The sequence below is a fragment of the Haliaeetus leucocephalus genome, unplaced genomic scaffold (assembly GCF_000737465.1).
Source record: "Haliaeetus leucocephalus isolate CR32 unplaced genomic scaffold, Haliaeetus_leucocephalus-4.0 Scaffold866, whole genome shotgun sequence".
NCBI classification, from domain to species: Eukaryota; Metazoa; Chordata; class Aves; order Accipitriformes; family Accipitridae; genus Haliaeetus; species Haliaeetus leucocephalus.
The window spans coordinates 3,448,000-3,473,142 of NW_010973302.1; the positions used below are offsets into that span (position 1 = coordinate 3,448,000).

The following is a 25,143-nucleotide window of genomic DNA, read 5'->3' on the forward strand; positions in this document are numbered from 1 at the left end:
GGATGGAAAACATATCTCAGGGAAATGCAGAACAAGGCATATGGGAAAAGAATAGGCACAGAGGCAAAGCTTTTGCAATAGTGGACTTTCTTAAGGAACAAAAGCAACAGGATTTGGAATATCTCCTTGAAAGCATTCACCTAACTAGCACCAGACGTCTCAAAACTCACGAAATGAGTAAACCAAGTCCCAGCCAGAAGCAGCATGACCTAGTCTAACAAGGGAAAATGGGATAGAGTAAACTCGAATGATGGCAATTCTGAATTAAAGAAAACATGTGGAAAAGAGCATTTGATTTAGGAGTGAGAGAAGTAATTTTTATATTTCCTGCAACAGAAAATGATATGGAGAACTGAACTACATCGATACACAGCAAAGAGAGTGTTAAAGAAAACTCTAAAAAACTAACCAAGATAAAAAGCTTTGGAATTTTCATTCTCACTTTGGCAGCCGTGCTCTCTGTAACATCTTCCTTGCCTGTTGCTGTACACGCTGCAGAGAAAAGAAATTGAGAATTGCTCCAGCACAAGCATGAATCACAAGGACAGGTGCCAGTCAGGGAGAAAGTACCAGGCACCCAAATGAAAGGCTGGGGAGAGCTCTAATTTGCAGAAGACATTGCTGAAGGTGCACAAGGAAACATGGAAATCAACATATTGATTTGTTGACTGGGGCATCAATTTTTACAGATCAGAGCACAGTATCCAGTGTAGCACAAAGAAGGGTAAAACAAGAAGTGCAAGTGAAGAACATGATGTACTGGAAAGTTTACAAGTAATGCATTTTGGCTGGGTCTGAACATGATTTGTAAAGTCATGTCTGGCTGAGGAAACCCAAACTGAAATGGATAAGTGGGGTTTTTTAAATGCTAGCCTTCGTGCTGAATCTAGACTAGACATTTAGAAGGTTTCCTGCTATGGAGAATCTTGGAACTGCATCATTTTTCAAAACAATAGACTGCTCTGAGGTTATTAATCTTAAGTAAATATTGGAGTCAAAATATAAATGATCAGAACAATATATTGTGTAATAAACCATGCAACCCGGATGTTGAGTAAGCAGCATACCTTTTTGTTTTCAAGGCACGAGGATTAAACATTAACATGTAACAGGGATAGACCAGGCGATGTGAGGGCAACACTGCAGTCAATCCATTTCATGAAAGAGGCAACTTGAAATACTTTTATTTCATGGGTTCGTGGGGGTAGGGAAGTTATTTACTTTTGGGGTGGCTGTCTTTTAGCAGGGTTTACAATAAGGTCTTGAAAAGGCTAAAGACAAATAGGACTAGGACTCTTTCTATATGAGGAGGGTTAGGTGTCTCAGGATGGGATCCCAGATTGCCAGCTCTATAAGACACCATCACCCAACGTCAGCAGCTGGCTTCATCTATTCTGCCTGCGATAAACCCCAGGGAGTGGAGAGACTTAAGGCCCCCAGACTCCAGATCCTTTGAAATAACAAATTGCAGATGGATCGTGTCCAGTGCAGCTCTTCCCCAACCCCTTTGCATCCAGACGGGACAACTCCTCCCCAGGCTCCATTCCTCAGTCTTCTGGGAGACGTAGGGTCTGCACGGATAGCCCTGGAGGCAGTCGGAGTCAAACCTGCCATGTCTTGCATCCATGCAAGGCCGAACCCTGGTGCATATTAACCTCCGCTTCTGCAAGAAAGGGATTTGTTTGGTTCAGCCCTGAAAAGAGCCCCAGTATGAATTATGATGTAGGCACTGGGGAGAAAGAGGAGAGAAGAACCACCGAGTTTCAGTTTCAACGGGTCTGAGCACACGGCTTACACCTAGCCCCAAAACATGACAAAGGACAAAGACAACGGATGCTCAGAAAACTTAGACTGACTTGATTAAGCCAGGAAATAACCCAGCTGGGAAAAGAAGTCTCTCAACGCTTAGATGTATATAAGGTCCTGCAGGTGGTATTTTCCCTGACTCAGATAAGTTGCTTTTGTTTTAAAGAACTGCAATTAATGCTTCCTGTCAGCCTGAAAGGAATGAGTCTGAGAGCATCTACCATTGGCACATAAATACCAGTGACTGCACTCAAATGCAGCTCACTCCAGGCTAATTCACTATTTGCTAGCAGTTCTGTATTTAGTTTTTCATTGCCGCTGGTTTTTACTGCAGACAATATACTATTGCCTGGATGCTGGATGCTATTTAATCGACACTGAAAAGGTAGCACGTCAGGGGAATAAAATTTTTTAAAAAACCTTTCCCTTTTGAGAGCTGAGCAATAAAGACTTTATGGAAGAAAAGTGAAAAGTGAATTATTTTTTAGTGCTGGTGAAAGATGCCAACCCAATAGGCCTAAAAACTGAACTCCTCAATTATCCACAGTCAGGAGAGTCTACAGTCCAGAAAACAAGGAGAGGCTGAGAGAGGTTTTTTATTCAGCCTTAGAAGAGGAGGTTATGGGGAGACCTTGTGGTCTTCAGTTGCCTATTGGGGTAGAGAATGCAGAACCAGGCTCTTCTCCGAGGTGTACAGAGATAGGAGATGAGGCAATGGACCCAAGTTACAGTGCAGAAAATTCCAATTAAATGTAATGAGAAAAATTTTCACCGTGAAGATGGTCAAATATTGAAACAGGTACTAGAGTAGTTGTGGACTCTCCTTCTTTGGAGATATTTAAATATTGGCTGGCCAAGGCTTTGAGCAACTTGATCTACTTGTGAGAGTAGAGTGAACAGGATGACTTCCAGAAGTCCTTTCCAACCTAAATTATTTTATAATTCTATGGTTTTGTGCTGTCTACCCAGCAATGGGATTAGGACAACATAAGAGGACTCAAAAGTACTTACAAGCTTAAAGACACAATTTTCAGGCAATTTTGAATAAGAAAATTTCAGCAGTGGAAGCACAAGCCTTTCGCCACCCAAGCTAAGACCACTTTAGGATGTAAATGGGGCAGAACTGTTGTATCCCTGATCCAGCAACGTTTCCCCACCTCACCAAGCTCCTCACACAGCTGAAGTGAGATCTTGTCAGGGCTGAAGCTGCTGCTCTCAAGCAGCTTACAAGGAAACACCCTGGGAAAAATTTATCAGGATGGTTAATTAGTTATGCAGTGCCATGGTAACATGTCTACAGCACTTCTGGTGCTCACCTTACACCTATAGCCGTGTAAAGCTTTACTCTTAGCCCCATAAAAAAAAATAACAAAAAAACCCACAAACACAAAAAAGTGTTTGCCACCTGAGGCAAATGGCTAAAATGAGGCAAAATAGGAATGTTTTTCCCCTTGAGATTTGGCATATGTACGATTTGGATGCTTTCATTCATGCACAAGTAATGAAGTAAAATTAAGCATAATTTTAACCCTGCGATTATTACATTTCCTGGCCAAAGGACTCATAATATTTTTTTTTAATTTAATGCAGATGACCTGAATTTGCAGAGTTCCCAGGCAGTCTAAAATGGGGTGATAGGCTGGCATTCTTGCTACTGATTACAGCCCCTTCCACCACACAACACAGTTGAGCTCCCTGTTCCTTCCTTCTTACTTATGTTCCTCCAGAGAAAGGTCTGCCTCAGTGAAACTGCAAATAAATGACTTTCATTAACAGTACTTTCTCATCATCCGTGTTAAGGATAACCCTGACAGGGCAGGCTATTTGAAGAATAAGTAGCCAAGATCCAAAACCATCTCTGGGCATGACACAGGCAGCCTCAGCCTCACGGTTTATTTAAACACTGTTGTTACGTGACAAACTCTTACCACCGGCATTTTCTGTGTCTGTGTGTGCGTGGATGGCGAGGTGGGAGCTGTCAACATGCAGCAATTCAAAGAGAAATCCAACTTTCCCGAGTCGTGAAACCTTCACTTTTACTTCCTCTTTCTTTTCTGATAAAAGCAGCCACTTTTGTTCCCTCCTACTTGCAAAAAGGCTCATGATCGCTCCTTCCTCCATTGGTGTAAGGTGTCCTGTTGTGACCGTCAGCCCTCAAAGCCTTCCCTTTTTCTCCTGCCTTTGGCAGGAGAGCCAGCCTGGCTGGTTTTATGGGAGGAACCGTGCATGATACACGTCTGTTTTGAGAAGTTAATACTCAGTCATAAAAATTCCGGGCAGGATTTTGTTCCCATTTCTTTTTTATTTAAGTGTCTCAACAGTTACAATGCAAAGAGAAAAGAAACGTAAGCAAAGATGTCACCAAGTACAGATCTTTTAAAAAGCAGTGGAGTATCAGGCACTATAAAATTTTTTGTTGGTCTGTTATCACTTAGGTCCTGCTCCATCCTATCTCATTTACTCCAATTTCTTGCCTCAACCGTGAAGAAAGTGGCATTTTCTTCCTCTGGGGTTTTTCTTGCCTTCTCTTCTTTGTCCAGAAATTCAACCCATTGGCTCCCTTTGTATTTTGACTTGGCCATAATTTTGCTACTCCCAGAGTAAAACTCCAGATGAGGAAGCTTCCCTGGTATCCTCAATGTCCCTTCCATCACTCCCTCTTCCCCCAGGGTAACAGAGGTCACCTACTCTGGGCTTTCCCTTGTCCCCAAGTGAGTCATTTAGAAGCCAGTACTGTCTTGATGTCTTACAAGCATTAATTCAAGCGTGGCATCTTTATTTCACGAAATGTCACTTTTTAAAAATTTTTTCACATCTGAACTTAAAGTTATGCTATTCAAAAATGAAATGCCTTGTGTGTACCTGGCTGTAGTAACAGAGACCTTGATGACTGGCTATTTCTGCATCTCTTTCCCTGTTCTCCTGAACATCCCCATGACACGGCTGTGAAGATAAAAGCCCTTGGAGGCTCACACCTTGCATTGTTTCCATTGCACAACTGGAAGCTTTAGAAAAATCAAATTAATAATAATGGGCTATTTATGAGTTTATTAATAAACTGACGCAAAGTGTGTGTGTAATGAGTCATTTAGGTCCACGGCACTTTACTGGATTAATAATCCAAGTGCCTGAATTAAGATTTATATAATGAAACCTTAAGGGTCCTGTTACTGTCATTTTTGTTAAATAATTTTCTTCAAAGTCGTACAAATAAACATGGTTTTTGCATACTAAACCCTAATAGCTCCTAAGAAACCATTACACTCATCTGTGAAATAATATGCATGTTTAAATGCATCTAAATACATTTTTAATGTATTTGTGCTATTCCAAGGGAGACCATAATGTCTCTTGTGCCAGCAATAATGGTTTATTATGTTGATTTTCATATACGCAAGCTTTTTTTTCCCTTCCTAGTACAAAAGCAGTAAGAAATTAAGCCATAAAATCTACGCTCAAGCAAAATTATAGATTTCACCTAATCCCACAAAATACAGGAAATTAAGACTATAAAATTACTGGGTTTTTTTTATCCCTGGCTCCGCTCATTTTACTTGTAATTAAAGCAAGATTCGCTCAAGGAGGTCACAGATTAGAAAACCTGTTATTAACTCTGACTAGGACTATTAGGATACAAGCCACAAGCCCCTGCCTTGGTCCAGTTCTGGGCTCCCCAGCACAAGAGAGACATGGATACACTGGAGAGAGCCCAGTGAAGGGCCACAAAGGTGATGATGGGACTGGAGCATCCCTCCTCTGAGGAGAGGCTGAGCGAGCTGGGGCTGTTCAGCCTGGAGAAGAGAAGGTTGGGGGGATCTTGTCAATAAATACCCGAAGGGAGGGTGGGAGGACCACAAATAACTGTCCAGTAAAAGCTAGAGAGAGCAGAAACTCATCAGCAAATAATGAAGAACCCCGGAGCCACCCCGCATGCGTTTTTTGGTCGTCTGCGTTGTGTACCCTGCTCTCATCCCACCCTGGTCTGTGAACTGCTCTGCAGCCACACCAAGAAGAACCAGATCTGCCTCATACCTTCATTTATACGCTCCTATATTAAACAATGTTGATGCGCTGCAATAGAAATCTGTTCGTCCGCCTGATGTGTATCTGTGACTAAATGATTCATCCCTGTCGTTAGGCCACTGACAATAATCCTGAGACAGTAACACAGTCCTCGTGCTACCTGCAGCTTCGGGGAGTGATTCATCCCACCTCCCCAGGACCCCGTTTCAGGATAATATGAACGTAACTCTGGAGCCACCCAGCTCTTTCCATCCTCTGCAGAGGGAGAGCTTAGGCTGCCTGTGACAAGTCTCATTTTACCTAGTTTAAAAGCTGGATGCTTTAAAATACGCTGTAAAGTAGGATTTTAGTAGACCTCCACAATGTAGTTGTGTACTTTAAAGACAAAAAGGTATTTTGCTGTTATCTCCGTGTTTATTGTTAAATGTGCTTGCTTATATTTTTCATTGAAAATACTCTGTTCTGCACACTCAGTTTTTAAGAGTTTGGGCACGGGATGTGGTACACGCACACAGCCTACCAGATCTTCATCGGCTTGGTGTTCCTCATCACCTTGCACCGTTTGCCCCTTTTTACAAGAAGTTGCATTAGAAGATTCCTGTGGTTTCCAAGTCAGGGGCCTGGGAATTGGGCCGTGACAGAACTGTGTTACTGTCATTAGTAACAGATTCTTACACATTTGTTAATAATGTATACTTTCTGGTGCATTAAAGAAAATCCACATCTTCATTCCTCTCCGCAGCAAAATCTCTCACTGTAATTTAGCTAATGCTGACTTTACTATTCCCCATCAATAATTCACATCAACTTGATTATAGTAAAATTCTTTGTGCCAATTTCACTGCTGCTCCTTGCTCATTCTTTCCTGCAGTCAGACCATGGTGGTTAGATTTCTGAAATGGACTAAAAGCACTAATTTGCAGAACTTGCTCGTTGTGAAATACTATACTCCTCTGTGCTAAGGAGACTTTGCTAACCATTGCTATTCAATACCAGAACAATTCAGAAGCCTTGAGGAAGCCACAAAACACATGGGATATGAAGTGAATTACTGTGACTGTCTCGTGCCTTTCATTTATTGTTTAGGGTTGTCTTTAAGTAAAATTTATTGAAAATATCTTCTGTTAATGATCCTAGCCCCAGTTCTTACTTGCACTGTAGTTCTGTAATCCCAGAGCATCCTCGTGAAGTTCCATGCCTTAATGAAGGAAAGTTTCTGAAGTGTTTAACAGATGTACTTAGCTCCCACTGCCTTTGTGGGCTTGAAAAAATGTAATTAAACTGAATATTCCACATCTCACCCCACGCCCTTCAGATGCTCCCCTGTGATCCTTACTGAATCTTCTTTCACCAGGTCCATACATAACCCTTCTGAGAAAAACCATGTTCTCTTAGAAAGGATAAAATCAGCTACACTATATATGGAGCCAATTCAAGGCTGCCATTAAGTGGTTTCCAAGTTGTTCTGTTGAACATTAACATAAAAAAAAAATCTAGTTTCTCCTTCAGATATACTAACTTCTTCTGCCTATCTTCATCTTTCAGTCAAGATGTCCTTATCTCTGGTGCATTAAAGTGAAATAATAATATCGAGAAATTATTTGTGTCTGGGTGAGTCCTGGTCCTACTGCAATGGAAGAAAATTGCATATATTTTAAATATATGTATCATTCAGCTGAAGAGGAAAGCCATGCAATTAATTATAATTCCCCTTGTATTCCTGTTTCTGCTGTCGCCTGTACCTAAACACCACAGTTAAGCACAGGGAAAGGAAATTCCCAAGGAACACCTCCTTATGGCTCAATAGAATAACAAACAATAAAACAAACACATGTTAGCTTCCCCCAGCAGAAGTTTATGCCAGTGAGAGCTAAATTATGGTCTAGACCTTGATCTTAGAGAAGAATTTCTCCCCTCACCCTGATGTAACACCATTGAGGGCAATTGTGTGTAAGTGCAAGGGTAAGGTAAGAAGTAAATCAAGATGTTATCCTTTTCAACTTGAAAGCTGAGAGAAAAATAAAGAATTTCTATTTTAAAAACATGTTATCATAAACTCAGCAACTGCTAAGCATGCCTCATTTATCTTCCAGCTACAGTGTATACATTTGTTTAATATTTCTAAACCTTTACTTAAAAAAAAAAAAATCACTGAAGAGACTTGACCTCCATTTAGGTCAGTTGCTAGTTTTCCTCTCTGGCACTGAAGTCTGGTTTTGTTTTCCAGGACTACTTGGAGAAAACAGAGCCCCTAACAAAGAAATCAGAGGATGAAATGAATGCCACACGGACAGGGGCTGAACTCCTTTAGGAGGGCTCTTTGATTACAAAACCAGAATGAATGAACGATGAGGAAGGATGAAAAACCCTGAAAAATAACCTCAGGTAAGGAGTAGATGCTCTGGCAGAGAGGAGCACGTACCAGTCACGCAGCTGGGAGACGTTCAGTAGCATCGCAAAGGTACAAGATGCAAGACAGAGCGCTCCCACTGTGATACCGGTTGTCCTACAAACACTGTTAACAGATTGATTCGTTCGGATAGACAGCATCCTAATTATGAAAATGTGAACGTATTACATAAACAGGAAAGCGCTAGTAATAGCTCTTGGCACAAGGCATCCAGCGCTATAAGAAGTTAATGGAGCAGCCCGAGGTCCCCACGCTGCACAAGCTTCCCACCACGCGCTCCTGCCCCACGGCTGCCGTACACAGCATTCCCCTAACCACCCTCCCCTCCCATAAAAATCACCCCCGAGACAGGACTTTCAGCGTAATAAAGTGCGTGGCAGAGGAAGAGCTGTTTCTGCCCAAGGAGATAACGAATGTCCTTCCCAGGACAGAAAATAATGTGAAGGGCCATCATGGTTTAAGGGATCTGAACGGCGTAGGAAATAGGGGCAAGCCAGATTGCTGCTGCTATAAACACACATACACACCAGAGCAGGACTCCTGGTGCAGAGTCTTTATTATTGTCTGCAGAATTTATCCTAATTCTGTTTGCAAACACTCTTATTTACTATAAAAGCATGGGTTGCTAATTTCCGAAGTTAACTCGGTCTTCCGGAGCAGACCTGTGGAGTATTAATCCATTCCCCCACTAAGCCCGCAGTGCTCCACCGCTGACACCTATTGACTTTTTTTGACTTCTTGCTCGCTCCATACCTTGACCATTGCCACTTTCGAATCAACGCAGAGTCAGATCCCTCTTGTCACATCCAAATAAGCACAAAGCACACGGCAACCCCAAGAAGGACATGCTGATGTTGTTTGGGTATGACTCCCCTCCCCGCTGTACCTTCCTCACTCATTCTTACGGCTTTTTTGGAATGAATTCATTTATTCGGAATACATACCTGACAATGGGTACTAGCCAAAAGCTTACAAACACAAGCAGTTATTTCATATTTGTAGTGTTCGACATCTTTTATCTACCCCTCGACAATCCAAATTCTAACGGCTATGCCAAACACCTTGTTAAAACTTTAAAAACTGCCACAAAAACTGTCAGGGGAGATAAACAATCTTTAAATCAGAAAATAGCTTCTTGCCTGCTATCTTATCAGCCAATACAACCTACTCATACAGCAAGCATGTCTGCTGAACTGCTCCTGATGGGGACACATTTGTGGAAGACCAGGAGCTTGGAGACCTGCCTTGAGTAAGAGTCTGCATCTCTTTTTTTTTTTTTTTTTTTTTCAAATTTACAGCCTCTTGCCAAGAGCCTTTGCCCAAACCGATCCCTGTCACTTTAAAGCCAGCCAGTCACCATCAGGGGCCTTTGCAAATCTCTGCCTTTCACTGCCTACAGCTCCTCCTTTTCTACATGAGAATTTCTTTGTACTTCCAGATATTTCTTCTAATCCTTACATACGCACCTCTGCTTTTTTTCCCTGCACCTCTGTATTTTTCTGGGCCCATTTTTTTTTTTTTTTTTTTTTTTTTTTTTTTTGGTAAGGCTTCTCATTTGAAAAAAAAAAAAAATATCCCTTACCCTAGTTTAACTCAAATCGTCCTTCTCCCAAAGCTTTTTTCTGGGGAAGAAAATGCATCTCTTCTTCTAACTGCAAATTGTGATGCTCATCATCTTATAACTCCTGATTCAGACTGTCTTCTGAAAAATAACTGCTTGGCTGTCCACCAAAATATCATTTAAGTCTGGAAGCTGCAGCCTAAACTGCTCTTGCTGGTAGGAGGGCTATTTCAAACCCAGTCACACAAATAACAAGAACAAATGTATATAAATAAATCATTCAAAGCAAGGCTTTCTTCCATTACTGATAGTAGTGAATGTTAACAGATAGAGAAAGGAATATATTTTAGCTACCAAAAAGAAGAACAGATGTGTAAGAAGTCAACATTTTCAGATCTGCAGCCTTCCAAGGTGAGCTGGGGCAGCTGACCTGGGTCACAATTTTCCAGAACAACTGGCAATTTTGAGTGTCTAATGAATGATATTTCAGACACCACATTCAGACTTGTTGAGCCTCATGTATGCCACTTGCAATGAATTACTCAGCATCTTAGAAAAATGTATTCAGAATTTTAGCAGCAAGTTAAAGCCTGTACTTGGAAAAAAAGTTGTTGTTAAAGCTCTGCATCCCTGTTCGCTTTCCACTGAGGAATGAACAGCCCTGATCTCCCTCCTGGTGGTGGATGGTGAAAGAACAAACCCAGAGACAGAATTAGGAAAAACCACAAATCATTGACGTTTCTTCAGAAAACCCCGTAGTTCAATCCTTTATATTTTCACTGTAGTTACAGAGAATTTGAGTGCCCCCAGCGAGCAGAGGGAAACTCCATTCCCACCAACACTAGCATTATTCCCTTTGAAGCCAGCAAGGTATCGGAGCAATATTGGGCACCAAAACACTCACATTGCCCCAGGTCTCTTTTAGCACTGATAAAAACTGAATGAGTCCTTTTCCCATGGTGAATGGAGATCCATTTCAGAGATGATTCAAAAGGAAAGGCTGCCAGCAAAAGAAAGTTGGCAAATACTAGTACAGAAATCAAACATGACAAATTAGGTGACGTGGCCCGATGGTGCACGAAAGAGAGGACTCAAGGTGGATAGAGGAGGTGGGAGTGAAGATCATGATGACAAAGAAAAGTCTAAAGCATTTAGATGTTACGAGTGAGGGTGAGGTAAGAAAACTGTCATTTGGGCTATAATTACAGGGCAAAGTTTCTCATGGATCCACATGATGTTGAACAGTTGCTTGAAGAGTAGTAGATGTAACTGAGTGGTGGGGTGGGCTCTTTGAACGAGGCTGGATGTAGCTCTGAAACGTAACAGAGGACTCAGTCCTATAACAGCAGATGGATGACCTGACAGCCTGCCATCTCTAAGGACTTTTCATTACAGAGGAGCTTTACACCCAGCTGGATGGTGTCCAAGATCCCGCTGTAGGAGCACCAGAACATCCATAGTCACGTGAGACAAGAAAGGAACTAATCTTTTTTCCCGTTCCAAACACCACCCTCATTCTTTGTTTTTCTTCTTTTCTTTCTTTCCTCTTTAAACCGCTGGGACAAGCCCAGCTCTTCAGTTCGATACTCCTGTGTCTGTAAAGAAACTTTTTCCATTCCCTTCTTTTCTTTTATGAAACAGTAAAACTTTCAGAAAAGTTCTAAAGCACTTTAAAGCCTATAACCTTATAAAGTTATAAGGTTCTCCTGTCCCTAAGCTACACTGTAAAATAAGTCCACTGCACAAGCTCGTTTCATTTTTAATAATTCTATAGTTACTGCCCCATAACTTTCTTGGTCATGAACTCCAGGAATAAAATTGAAAAGAACAAAAAATCTGAAGCCTCGTTAATAAAACGCTCTCACACAATTTCTTCACACTCCCTAATTTAGGGACAGATTCACCCCTTGGATGGATGTGACCAGATCCTGTCAGCGAATGGCACAGTGGACATCACCGCTAGATTCGACCTCGGAGAGCTCAAGGTGAAACATCACTGCGGGAAAGTGTTCTCTTTACTGTCACTTTTAAGAGGACATAGGATTGCAGATGTATCACACACACGCAGGTCCGCCCTTGAAAATGCATCAAAGGGTAAAATCAGGCTGTGAATGCTGGAGGAATAAGATATTGTCATTGCCAGGAAAAAAAAAAAAAAAAAAGCACTGTGTGTGGCTTTAAATTCGAAGAGAAGTCTATACTGTTCAGCGCTAGGATTCAGAGTCACTCAGAAGAGCAGTCTTTACCCAACCCTGCAGTGCAAATAGCAGCAGACTTAGTTTTCAAATTCCATAAGCAACAGTCCAGAAGAAAGCAGAAGGGTTTAAGTTCTCTACTAAATTTGAAATTTGGGGTTTAAAACACTGCCTGTGAAAGACATCTCTGAAAGGTTTCCAGGGGTTTAATTGAAAAAATGTTTTTGCACACCCATAAAAGTGTCATTTTTAAAATTATATTTTACATCATAGTATTACAAAGGATTGCATTCACACTTACTGATTAACCAACTATAAAACCAGCTATCGATTATAAAAACTCTATAGGATTTTCCCATACAAATAAATGTTTCCATTATTCTGTGCTGGGAACCAAGAGTTTCTAATGACATGAGCATAACTGTGAGCACTGATTGAACAAACATCAGTTTCATACCAAAGATAGTTTATTATATTAATTATAACTTGCTTGAAACTCATAGAATATTGAGACACATTGGAAAAAGTTATTGTCCTTGGAAATGTAAAACATTGACAATATTGATTAATTTTAAGTGTGGTGATAAAAATTCTTCTGTCCCCAGAAACCTGTTCTGCTTCCTTGTCTTTTTCTTTCTCCTTATCTTTTTCACCTTCTGATTTTAATCTTTTCATTTTAATTTCATTCTCCTTTTAAAAGCCAAAAAATGTAAGCTGGATTTATTTTGGCCCTTATGACCCAAGCCTTGGAGAAGCAGAGCCCGTTTCTTTAACGATCCCTGTGAAGGCAGCAAGGTTTGGGTGTGCTCATGCACTGGGAAATTTCCCAAAATAGATGTGCTGGAAGAGTTGTTGGAATAATTGTTCCCTAAGAGTTATTTCGGCATACCCCTGCATGAACTCTCGCAATCTAAAATCATTAATTTTTCCCCATCTGGAGGTGGATTGAGCTAAATATGAAAAAATAATCATTACAATCTGGAATAAATTTCCACAGGGGGCTTTCACTGGAATAACTTTTCGGGAATAATTAGTCCATCGCCGGGCTGCTGGCATACTTCCAAGCGCAGACAAGCCTTTACAGAGTGCTATTTCGTTTATTTGCCAAGCGCCACGCCAGTCAGGGGCACAACACGACCCCGGGCTGGTGGTACCCAAAGGGGCAGCAGATGGTGTGGCAGACCCCTGCCCAGGGGTGCACCTAAGGTCCCTGCAAAGCAGTCGGCCCCGGTAGAAGATAATTCAGTGTGCTCTGACTTGGTTCCCGCCCTTGTGCATCACCCACAAGTGCTTAATTTTCTCCAGAGGGAGCTGGAGGGGACTGGCCGCCGTGAGGAGCCCAGCACCGGTGCCAGCAGCATCGTGCCCGTCCGGATGACCGCACTCCCCACGAGTCCCAACCACACTTTGGGAGATAATTGCTAAAGTGCTTTAAGGATGCAAACCACCAGCAGTGATTTGAATTGTAAAAGCCAAACGCTACTGCTTTTGGACTCCCACCACAGTAACGCCTCTATTAAGTCCGTAAAGAATATCTTGCGTCTATTTCTCCACTGAAATAGAAAACAGCGCAGCTGTGTAACATCACAGCAGGTCGGACAGGGAAAGGAAGGCCACCTCCTATGAGAGACAGAATTTTGAAAAAGAAGAGGCACCTCTTCCCTCATGCTGGTTGTTCAGAGCTGGCAGTGCGGGGGGAACACAACGGGGCGCTGCTCCTCCTCCTCCTCCTCACCCACCAGTTCTGCAGCAGGCAGGTAAGCCCGAGCCCAGCAGGTAGTCACCAGCCCACCACGCTCACCTTCAACAACCTCCGGCAAGGTGGTCTGGCTGAAGGCCAACCAGGTGGCCAGCCTTCCCTCTACAAAACAATTACATTACCGGGAAAGCCAGTTACGGGCCACTGCAGTGATGTGAGACTGGTCAAGAGATGCTAGGAAGGAAGAAAGCACGGTAAGACCAGTTCTTGCTAAGCTGGCAACGCTTGCCATTTAGCAGAAGCTGCCAGAGTTTCTGGGTTGAAATATGTGGGACTGGGGACCATAAAACTGCCAGAGCTTTGGAATCCTTTATGAAAACAGAGTGGTGCTAAATTATCCCTCAAACTGCTGAGCTCTGGATTTGAGGATGCAAATCCGAAGAGCTTTCCTGCACGCTGCCTTCTCTGGAAGCCTTTGAGAAGAGGACGTTGCTGACTGGACATTGCTTATTTTTTTACTACAAATTTTCCCCTGAGATAAATGTCAATATAATCATTCAGAGACCAAAATCTGTCCCGAGACAGGAATCAATACTTCTGTTTTAAGCCTCATTCACAGAGCATGAGTACATGCTAAAATAGTCCATAACGGATCGGGTGTTGACAGTTTACCGTCTCTCAGCAAAAATTTCAGAAGTATTTCTCTCACACCCCATCCAAAGACATGTATGAGATCGTTGTTTGTTACATAGGCATAAGAAGACTCTTTTTTATTTTTTTTTAATTTACAAAACAGATGAAGAAAACCCGAGGCTTGATAAAGGTTATTTGCTGAGCTGCACATGCGCTCAGAAATTTGTTTTATATCATTTTACACTGCAGTAAACACCATTCCATCTGCAAGACACAGCGTGAAATGGCCTGAACTTGTCCTTCAGTGCTCAGTCTGAAACTTTTCCGAGTGCGTTTTGGTACGCAGGCCAGGCAGTGCCAGAGGGAAGCGCATGGGAATCACGCCTTATTCAGCCTCATGCTAATGCAATTCCCTTTTTTGTTATTTTCTGAGTCCAAATTCAGCTGCATGAGCAGATATTAACAAGTCAAAAATATCAAAAACATTTAAGAGGCGGCAGACCCCTTTTGGTGTTTAGTACCATGGGGCTCCAGCTGAAGGTGGGAGCGGGAACGCAGAGCAGGAACCGCTGGCGGGGTCAGGTGGGGAGAAACTTTTCAGCCCCACGGGTACGATGCACCAGTGAGAGCTCGACCAGTCCAACCACCAAACCCCAGTGAAGGCATCGCCTCCCTCTCTTTCAGACTCACCACAGCCACGATGTGCCATACGTAACCACTCCATGGTATGCTTGCTTTACCAGTGGCTTATTTTCCACTAATATTTGTAAATCACGGAAACAACTCCTTGGTCCTCAGGTCGTGGTGAGAAGGTGCAAGGATTTCTGGCTAAGCTGGGCTCGACAAATGCCCTTTCAAATACTTTTTGGTACTCCTGCCTTCTCAGAGGCACCGAAACCTGCAAAACAGATTGGTGGGGTCTCACCGTTTAATGCAGGTAACGCAGTGGATAATGCCTCGGCGCTGATAAGGGGCTTTCTCCCTCAAATAATAATCTACCACTGCAGTCATCCAAGCAAAAGCATATTGCTGCCTAATCCCAACTGATTGAGTTTCCATTTTTCTAACAGCCTTGTCTATACCTGACGAATGTGCTGGTATTACCTCTGCTTAGCGGAGTCACGTTTTTAAAAAGAGCATTTTACTCGAGTGGAACGAATATCAGGGACCTGGCAAAGCCCTTTCTCAGGCAGCATTAGCGGCGCGGGGCTGAAGGGAAGTGGAGCACATGCGGGCAGAGGCAGGACAGACGGACACGGCCAGCGGGGAGGTCACGGCAGGCTGAGCAGAGCAAAACACCTACGAAAATGCCTTTAGTTCATTAGAGTTCTGGGAAGGCAGCGAGGGAATTGCTGCAAGTTTTAGGTAAGGTAAGTACCATGAAACTACAGGCAAATAATTGAACAGAAAAAAGTACTTTTAAACAGAAAAAAAGCCCCCAAAGTTTATAGAGCAAAAGTCTTTACAAGTATTTTGTTTATGACAAACTATCACCAGAAGCACAGAAAGCCATGTGGGTACAGAGAAAAACCCACCAAACCAGAAGAGTCTTTCACCTGCAGGTTTAGGGTGATGGAATCTGTGAATTTGGTTAGAATTGGATAAATATCATTGGGTAAAAGAGAAGGGAAATTTGGAGATATTGTGTGCTTCATTTTGATATTTTTAACTAAATATTCAAAGTCTTCATTCAGAAGAGATTCCATCTTTTAATTTAGCTTGCTTAAACTTTGTAAAGAGCAAAGCCACCTGGAAACAAAATGTTTTGGAGCAGAATGTTTATTTTTCAAGCAAGAAAAGTATGTTTTCATTATGTGTCTACTCCACATGATTTTTCGCAAACACTTCCCTTCTCTTTTCCCTGAGCAGTTAAATCTGTTTGCAGAAGCTCAGTGAAGACTTTGGGCATCAGAAAACATTCAGCACCTACCCTTTAAAATGCAGCGAGTGAAAGACACTGACCGCATCGGTTACTTCTGTGTTGTTGGCTCAGGTGCAGCTAAACTCCTGAGAACCTCAGCAGAAAACTAAATACTGACTGTCAGGATGCTCGGATCCCTGCAGCTCCCTGCAAACTAAAAAGCCAAACTAAAAATAACTCCCACAGAAGCACAGATGTGTTTTAGGGGCTCCTTCCAACTGGATGTGCCAACAAAACGATCAAAATCTGCCTAAATCCTGGCCACCCGTCCTGTTACATATTCATGGCGTAAGTCACCAGGCAGTTGCATGAGCAGGTTTGGAATGTTGTTACATTTTATTAGTATTATAGTTAGGAGTTAATGTGCAAATAATGGCATGTTTATGGCTGTTTTCATCGGCCCCTCGAGGCTTGCTCCTGCAGTGGTGGGAAGCAGCGGGGAGGCCGGGTGAGGTGCGGGACGTGGCACAAAAGCTCGATTTGAACACAGAGCTGCCTTGCTTTCCAACCACTTTAAAAATAACCTCGGCTAAAGCCCGTTAGAGTCAACTGGGTTTTTTCCTTGAGTGTTTTTGTGAGTTTGGTATGAGAAGAATGTTGATAACACACTGATGTTTTCAGTTGTTGCTCAGAAGTGTTTAGTCTAAAGTCAAGGATTTTTCAGCTTCTCCTCCCCAGCCAGCGAGAAAGCTGGAGGGGCACAAGAAGTTGGCACAGGACACAGCCAGGGCAGTGACCCAAACTGGCCACAGGGGTATTCCATGCCATATGGCATCATGCCCAGTATAGAAACTGAGGGGAGTGGGGCTGGGGGGATCGCCACTCGGGAACTAACTGGGTGTCGATCAGCAGGTTGCGAGCAATTGCATTGTGCATCACTTGTATATTCCAATACTTTTATTATCATTATTGTTATTTTATTGTTGTGATTATTATCATTATTACTTCCTTCTTTTCTGTTCCATTAAACTGTTCTCAACCCACAAGTTTTACTTTATTTTCCCGATTCTCTCCCCCATCCCACTGGCTGGGGGCAGTGAGTGATGCTTTCACGGTGCGTAGCTGCTGGCTGGCGTTAAACCACGACACCGACCGTCCCCCCCCACCCTCCCTCCCCCGTGTACGCTTCTGTGGGGGGCTGGCTGACGGCTTGTCCCACCGTGTCCTCCAGAGCAGGCAGTGCAGGGCGCTGCCGAAGCAGGATGACAGCTTCTTTTCGGGATATATCCCAGCCCGGTCCCTCCGCCGGCCGATTGCTGGAGCTGCACCGACCTCTAGAGGCTTCGGCCCCCATTGCCGACCCCGGCAGCGCCCGGGGGGGCGGCAGCCGGTTTTGCCCCCCTGTAGGGAAGGGATTGCAGGCATCCGGGTGGGGGGGACGTGTCCCGTCCACCTTCGGCTTTGTCCCGCCTGCTGTGCTGCTGCCCGAAGGCTGCGGGCAGCGGGCAGCCGGGGAGGGCTTGCAAGTTTGGGGGGCAGAAATTGGGAAATCTGTAAGATTCCCCCCCCGGGGAAAGCGAGGGACGGTCATCTGCCGGCGGGGCGGCGAATGTCGTGGGTTAACTCCAGCCAGCAGCTAAGCACCACTCACTGCCCCCGCACCCAGTGGGATGGGGGAGAGAATCGGGAAAAGAAGTAAAACTCGTGGGTTGAGATGAGAACAGTTTAATAGGGCAGAAAAGACAAAACTAATAATGATAACGCTAAGAAAATGGCAATAGTAATAATAAAAGGATTGGAATATACAAGTGCTGCACAATGCAATCGCTCACCACTCGCCAACCGATGCCCTGTTAGTTCCCGAGCAGCGATCCCCCCAGCCCCACTCCCCCCAGTTTAGATACTGGGCATGGTGCCATGGTACCTCCCAACTTGTTGTGCCCCTTCAGCCTTCTTGCTGGCTGAGCATGGGAAACTGAAAAATCCTTGACTTAGTCTAAACACTATTTCACAACAACTGAAAACATCAGTGTGTTATCAACATTCTTCTCATACTGAACCCAAGACACAGCGCTGTACCAGCTACTAGGAAGAAAACTAACTCTTATCTCAGCCGAAACCAGGACAGCTGCCAGTGCCTGGACATCTTCTCAGGCCCATTTATTTATAGCCTGTTCGAAAAAACAGTAACCATCCCTACCCAGTCCCAGACAACGTGTTGCCACACATCCCTGTTTTAAGTAGATCTCTCTCCAGTTTAGTCTACTTGGTCGTTAGCATTTAATTGATTTCAGGACCAACGCATGAGTGCAGATTTTAACAGCGAAGCTGGACCTCTCATCCAAAGCAGCATTAAGTACCTGAACGAAGATACTAACCCTGGAAGTGCACTGAAGATGCAACCAGTGATGCATCCAATGAAGCGAGCTCAGCTTTAATGGAGAAGTCATTAAACTTTTGACATAAAAGCTAGGAAAAAGCCAATCTTTCCGGTGTAGATATAAAAATGAAAGCTTGTGCCTAGGTTCTTCTAAAGTCATTGAAAAAGCAGCTGCTCATTTCATTAAGGTGTATTTTAGCAGAGAATTTTAGCACCCCCAAAAGACTATTGCATTCTTCTTAAGCAACATCTGCCTCAAAAGATACGCGATGCGAAAGGCGATGCATACTCATGCACCAAAACGTGTCCCGCATCCCTAACACCCATCCCTTTGTAAAGATGCTGTTCTGAGGGTGTTCCAGAGGGGCACACAGCGTCAGTGGCATTTGCCGCATTACCCAGCGTATGCTTTTTTCTCAAAAGTGGCGATGCATTCTGCACCCCGGCTTTTCTCAAGTTGGCTTTTGGACTTAATCTCCAGCCAAACCACAAAGGAAGGAGAGGGGAGAGTTGAGCATTTTGCTGCCTGAGAAACAATTCCACCCCCCTGAGAACACAAAGAACTATGTATATAAGAGTACCTGATTTTGTTTTGGTTGTATTAAAGAGGCATTTTCAGATTTAAAGGTGATCTTAATTTCATTTTAAGTGTGCCCAGTGAATCTCTATGGTCTGTCCCTGCAAACAGAGTATGTACATGCATGGCAAGTCTGCAGCTACCCCTATATATGAAATGCAAGCCACTTCCATGCACAAAATACACTATAAATAATGTATTTGATACATACAAGACAACAACAATTGCTTAATTTAGGCCATATTTGTGTTCCTCCAAGGACTTAATGTTAAGGCAGGTAATGTAAACAAACTCCAAATAACCATGGAGGGGAGATCTGAGTGAGTTGTGCTACAACCAGTTCTCCGGTCAGCAACCTCCAGTGTCTCCAGGGAAGAACTACAAACAGAAGATGGAGGAAACTGTCTCGATGCTCCTTCATTTAAGGAGCCTGACCTAAACTGCTGATCTCACATTAAATACAGGTATTTCATGACGGTACCTTTAACAGTTTACTTTACAAAGCAGTCCTTGATGAGGACCAGGGAAGAGAGAGGAGGAGAAATCCCAGTGACTGATGAAGGGAATGGACTCATTTTTTAAGGAACTGTAGCAACTAAATAACATGCATGAGTTGCAAATCATATTTATTACCAAAAAGTTCAATATAAACCAGCAGGTGAACATGTCCCTGCTGGAAAGAAAAGCAGAAATGAGTGTCGTACTGCGTATACAGCAGGCAGGTTTAATGGTCTGGGAGGAAAACTCTGCTTGCACAGCGAGATGCAATCACTCATGTGTCAACGGTTGGCAGAAGTCTGTGGGCAACCTGATCACAGCCTTCCTTTCTGCACGTACTTGGTGGCAGAGGTTGAGAGCACTCTACAACCAGACCTCGGAGTAGGGACAGAAAACTTTCCTGAAGCAAATGTAGTGTTTGCCAAGCCTTTAATTCTTACAATAAGTGAAGGGAATTGCAGCTCGCACAGTGGGATTTCCAAACTGCTGTCTGCACGCAGGAGATGCTCTCTGCCTGGTACAACACGATGCTGGAGTTACCCCCGTGCTCAGAGACACCGTTTCATTCCTTATAATACAACACGGTTGTGGTAGCTACATCGGAGAACGCCGCTGAGCAGTAAGTGACACCGATGGAATGGCAGCAGCTTGTCAAGAGAAACAAGAAGTTGCCTTTCCCATCCTGCTGCAGATAAAGGAGCTGCTGAGCCCTTGGCTCAGTCTGCTCTGCAGAGGAGAAGAGCTCATCTTTGGATCCAAGCAGTGCTTTGGGTGTTCTTGTGCTAGAGAATATTGAGAAAATAGAGAAGAATTGTGGCTTCGAGCTCGTTTTGAGTTTGCTTTTGAAAGCGGCTGGCAGACTTGTTGATGCGCACAGGCTGGGTGCTGTTAACTTTCAGAATTCTTCAGATAAGAATTGCTCCTTCCAATAGGAACTGAATCATTCGTGTTTTCTTGTTTTGACACCTGCTTCTATATGAAAAAGTGCATTCAGGGTTTTACATAACTGTAGCCTATCATTTGTCAAATTTATTTGTGACAGTATAAAGCTAAACTACACTAAGAGTACTAAAACTTTAGCCAAAATTACTAATAATCTATTTTTTTAAGGTGTCCTGGTTTCAGCTGGGATGGAGTTAATTTTCTTCCTAGTAGCTGGTACAGCGCTGTGTTTTGGGTTCAGTATGAGAAGAATGTTGATAAAACACTGATGTTTCCAGCTGTTGCTAAGTAATGTTTAGTCTAAATTCAAGGATTTTTCAGCTTCTCATCCCCAGCCAGCGAGAAGGCTGGAGGGGCACAACAAGTTCAGAGGGGACACAGCCAGGGCAGCGACCCAAACTGGCCACAGGGGTATTCCATGCCATATGGCATCATGCCCAGTATAGAAACTGAGGGGAGTGGGGCTGGGGGGATTGCTGCTTGGGGACTAACTGGACGTTGATCAGTGGGTGGTGAGCAATTGCATTGTGGATCACTTCTATATTCCAATCCTTTTATTATTATTACTGTTATTTTATTGTTGTTATTATTATCACTATTAGTTTCTCCCTTTCTGCCCTATTAAACTGTTCTCATCTCCACCCACAAGTTTTACCTTTATTTTCTTCCCCCTGATTCTCTCCTGCATCCCACTGGGGGGGGGGAGTGAGTGAGCGGCTGCGTGGTGCTTAGCTGCTGGCTGGGGTTAAGCCATGACATTCGCAGCAGCAGTGAGGTGAACAAGGCACCTGAAAAGTCTTTTCCCATTCCTTCTCCTGCAGTGACAGACTGCTCTAGTTAGCACGGCAGGCAGAATGGGTAAGATCGTTACTTTTTCAAATGCCTTTAACCCAGTTTTTTCTAGTTACTTCTCTCTCCCAGAAAAAAAGACGACCCCAAAAAATTGTTTAATGATTTTTTGCATCCAGTGAAGGAGCAAACCATAAATCTCTCCTTCCTTCCCCCAAATACACCATTAGTTTTCAGGCAGCCCCTCATTCCAAGTCCCTCCAGTCACAGGTAACGACTAAGCTACAGCATGGCACGCTTCCTCTCTGGCCCCAGAAGTTGGTATTTTTTTCTCAAAAGGGGAACAGCTTTAGTTGGGAGTCTAAGGAGTATCCCCTTGTAGTGCGTGAAATGAGGGTTAGCACATACTGAGGGGTGGGGAGGTGTCAAGAGGTAGAATCCGGTATCTTGAATAACCTGTAACCACCACCATCTCCACCACCAGTTAACCAGTTAAGCCTCTGTTCAAAAGGTAAGAGCAGTATTTGCCCAGGACAGGTGAACTAGATCCACCCAGGTTTGGAGCTATAGGCTAGCGATGTCCTTCTCTCTTGGTGGTCTTGCTGATTTCCAGATAGAAGAATACCATTAAAACCAGAAAACCATTCCATTCTAAGCTGCTCCAAGGATCACTAAGCCAGCACTACAGTGGATTAATATCCATCTTTCTAGTACCAAAATACCATCTTACTCCCAAGAGGTAGAAGAAAGGCTTCCGCTAGAATGATGATTTTGACAGAAAGGTGATGCCAGTGTTAGTGGAAATTCTTTTGTCAAATTTGAGTCCAAACTTTGGGAACTTCTTGTGCTTTAATATAAAACGTTCTAGTTTTGACAGAGAACATCTTTTCATTAAAAAAGAGAAGCATTTTCTCCCCCCACAGCTTTCAGTTACGGTGGTTACTCACTAAAAAAAAGTGATGAGACATCATTAAGAAATAAACCAACAGCATGTTAAATAACGTACCAACACCTCATAGGAGCTACAACAGCCAGCACGGCTTTCTGCACCCGCCTGGGAGGTGTGAAGCACGATTGGGGCAGTGCAGTCCCGACATGCAGTACCAGAGGTTTTGTATGCAAGACCAGGACAAATCTCCTGGCCCCAAGGGCATTAAGTGTTAATATTGGTGTAATAAACAGCAAAAAACTACAAGGCACAGTTAAACAGTTACTATTAAGAATCATCTTTCTTCTGAATGAACTGTATCTGCTTTTTGCTCTTACATGAAATATTTTAATCGGGAAGAGCCTTTTAAAGCCACTTCTGTGCTGGTTTTACTGCACTTTAACATACAGTCGTGTGAAGAGTAACGTCATCCCTAAAATGAGACTGTATTGTACAGCTACACAGGAGAAGTCACTCACATCCCCATTCATGAACAATTCGATCAGTAATTCTGCAATACAACTCTGGAATTAGAACAAATATAAACTGTTCTTAAATTCAACTAATTATCAATGGTGATGGGTTTTCACTCACCTTCACTCAAGCTCTACTTTCTGAGTTTTATCTGTCAAACCCTTAACTTGCATTCTGAAAAGTTACTAGGTAGTGCAGTGTACATACATTCCCAAAAAGCAATCTTTATGAAATTCACCAAATAATGATAACCTGTTGTGAACACAGCTTCTTTCCAATTTTACAGAAGCCTGTTAGTAACAGGCTCCCTTCTTTTCATGAGGAGAGAGTTTGATTGCCCCCCACTCTGAGACCAGGCTGGAAAAGACCAGATCCATTACTCTCTTTTATTCTGCCCAATTATAAACTAAAGGAAGCTCCTTCAGAAAAATGACAAATTGTCTTGATTCCCAGCCCGCAGCCATCCCAGGAAACCTGCAGTAAGATCACCTGTCTCTCTGCTTTCCCTCTTGTGACCAGTATTGTGTAGACAGAAGAAAGACTCCAGAGGCAATGGAAAAGCTCCCCCACCGTGGGCTGCAGAGCAGTACGATACGTTACTAGTCATGGAGAAACAGACGTTCTGCTAACCTTGGAACTATTCCGACCTGCCAGGCAATTTAGTCTTTAAATCTCCAGGGAAGTTAAGCAAACGTGCTCAGTTTTTTGATTATTTCTGAGTTTTCTGATTAACTGTGCAAGACCCAACTCAGTTCACAGAAATCTTAGCGGTGCGGTGCCGTAGGCCATTCTGATGTCCTAACTGCTTTGTCTAGATAGACAGAAACAAGCCCAAGTTTTGGCACCTGCTGCATTCTGCACTGCAGACACTTTCTTTATGGTCTCACTTTGACCTCAAAGCAGAACTCTGTAAAGTCATGCTGGCTACTTATTTTTAGCAGTCTTCTTTCTCAGAGGAAATATGCAATTGTACTTCACCTCGGCTCAAAAATCCACAACTGCTCCTGAGTTCAGACAGATTTCCTGAGGCAGTGCTCTGGGCAAAGACAGTACTTGTTGATATACGCCTTCCCCAGCCCCTCCAGTACCTGGCCAAGGGAACACTGAAATATGAGCAGCGACGTTCTTTGCTTACTCTATCCACAACACAACAAGCTTTCAATTGCTTGGAATATAATCATTTATTTATCTTTACAGTGATGACGGAAGAATGTACAGGTTTTTTCACCCATAGGTATAAAAATCTGTTTATATACAGAGTCACAATAATCTTTAATTGGGAAATCATTCTGTTCTCCTGATCCATTCTTACTAAAAACCACAGGAAAAACAAATATTTAGTACAGGCAATATAATTCCAGTAGGTTTGCAACCTGGCATCAAAAGCTCAGCTTTAGATTAAGGGTAACGTTTGATACTTAAAAAAGGACTTTAAGTCATAGGACACAAAATAAAGTTGCTTTTCAAATAAGATATATACATCAAAAATAGGAGTCTAGAAAAGGCATTGGTTTTAATGCTATTAGAAAGCTATATAAATGTGCATGGGTCCATTTCTTCTTGTAACGAAAGACCGAAGGAGAAAGTGCCTCTGTCTTATAGGAAGTTCCTCCTGGGATAAGTCAGTTAAAAGTACCTGTAAAAGAGATAGAAGTAACCCCTTTTGGAAAAGTAAAGGCTGATGGTTGCATCAATTAGAATGACTTTGTTGGAGCAGTTGCAGCTGTGTTTCAGTTCAATATTAAGAGCACACCATAAATAGTTCATAAGTGGGTAACAAAAAATTAATACAATATAAGTAGCTACTCAGTTGTTAAGAGTCCCACAGATGCCTATTTACTTCTTCATTAAGCACAACCCGCATACATAACATGCTTTTAACATCCAGCCTCTTTCACCACACACCCTCCTGGCACACTACCAAGGCTTCTGTAGCTCTTCATTATGGCCTTAAATCACTTTCTGAATTCTTGTTTTTTAAATACAGCATAATGTGTACACGAGAAGTTTCTTAATATAAAAACATCACACTGGAGCATTAGTCTGTATAAAGGAAAAAAACATTGCCTCTTGCAAGCTACTTCACGTTACCTAATCCACTTACTCAAAAATCTTTTTCAAGTCTATAATTAAAGCCACTAGGGCAAAAAAAGCAGTTTTACAGAACACAGCCAACACATGTACATTTACATGTACATTGGTTATGTACATGTAAATAGGTAATCAGTTCACAAGTTGATGAAACTCACGGTCTACTGATCCAACTGATTTCTGCAGAGAACTACAGTACCAGTGCAAAAATAACCACTTCTACAAATAGATTTATGAATCCATTACAAAATAATTATTTTATGCTAAATTAAAAAA

At 42.9% G+C, this 25,143-nt stretch overlaps 1 protein-coding gene across 1 annotated transcript in view; it reads right to left on the minus strand.

Moving 5' to 3' along the window:
- Positions 1–24,060: 24,060 nt before the first annotated feature.
- MBD2 (methyl-CpG binding domain protein 2) overlaps positions 24,061–25,143 on the minus strand; it is a 41,865-nt gene continuing 40,782 nt past the window's right edge. The window contains exon 7 of the mRNA XM_010583035.1: positions 24,061–24,412. The gene's annotated coding sequence lies outside the window, so the exon portion shown is untranslated. The remainder of the gene's footprint in view (positions 24,413–25,143) is intronic.